Source organism: Bison bison, unplaced genomic scaffold (genome assembly GCF_000754665.1).
Source record: "Bison bison bison isolate TAMUID 2011002044 unplaced genomic scaffold, Bison_UMD1.0 scf7180017864508, whole genome shotgun sequence".
Taxonomy (NCBI): Eukaryota; Metazoa; Chordata; class Mammalia; order Artiodactyla; family Bovidae; genus Bison; species Bison bison.
In genome coordinates, this window is record NW_011495064.1 from 439,056 (window position 1) to 440,183 (window position 1,128).

Genomic DNA, 1,128 nt, shown 5'->3' on the forward strand with positions numbered 1-1,128 from the left:
TTCAGTAAAAATATACATGCACACACAGAACACAATGCAGCATACTCAATAATCCATCAAAAGCAAGAAATCCTATAATTTTTGATAGGCAGATGCCATTATGCTAAGTGAAATACGTCAGATAGAGAAAGACAAATACTATATGATCTCACTTATATGTGGATCCTCCCCCAAAATGAACTCATTAGAAACAGAGAACAGAGGTGAGGGCTGGGGAACAGGGAAAAATGAATGAAGGTGGTCAAAAGGTATAAACTTCCAGTTATAAGACTGATAAGTTCTGGGACTGTAACGTATATCATGGTGACTATAGTTAATAATATTGCCTTGTAAATATTTTTGAAAGTTGCAAAGAGAATAGATTTTAAAAGTTCTCATCATGAGAAAAAACTGTAACTGTGGTGGTCACGTTAACTTATTGTGGTGATCATTTTGCAATATATACATATATCAAATCATTATGTTGTGTACTTAAAACTAATACAATGTCACATGTCAGGCGTACCTCAATAAAAAAATAAAATCATCATCTTAAAAAAGAGATTTGACTACAAACGATTTATCATAGGAATTGTGGCCATATTTACTGAAACATATGAGGCCACTGGAAAAATCTGGCACATATGAAGTAATTGCTACAATCACAGAGGACCACTTAACTACTGCATGGCTTAGATTATTTTTTTAAAAGGTGTTTAACTTATAACTTACAACTTTTCTAGAATATATCAATTGCACAAGGTAAGGTCGCACTTGTCTTATGTTGGTGTGACCTATACAGGGTGGTCCTGCATGGATGATTCAGAATGTATCTCTTTTCTGTCTATGTGCCTATTGTTCCTCTTGATTGTATTCTTCCCAGGGAGGAAAGATGTGAGGATGAGCACCTCCAAACCATAAGAAAGGAAATGTCCCCTCCCCTTTCCTTTTTTAGGGAAGGGCCTTGAACCTTGGCTCTACTTTGATTCCTCATCTAGATCACAAGGATCCCATATTCATGGTACATACATGCGTTCACTGTATCAGGAAGGAAGAATTTAAAGTCTGTTTCATACTTAAATCAATGCACTAAGGGAATGGGTTACTTAAAATTCACTGGAAAGATCCTTTGTGTAACATGAATAACTT

The 1,128-nt window shown here is 35.4% G+C and overlaps 1 protein-coding gene across 1 annotated transcript in view; it reads right to left on the reverse strand.

Annotated features, from left to right (window-relative positions):
- GRIA3 (glutamate receptor, ionotropic, AMPA 3) overlaps positions 1 to 1,128 on the reverse strand; it is a gene marked incomplete at its 5' end in the record, with an annotated part of 329,433 nt that overhangs the window by 118,016 nt on the left and 210,289 nt on the right. The gene's annotated exons all lie outside the window — the stretch shown is intronic.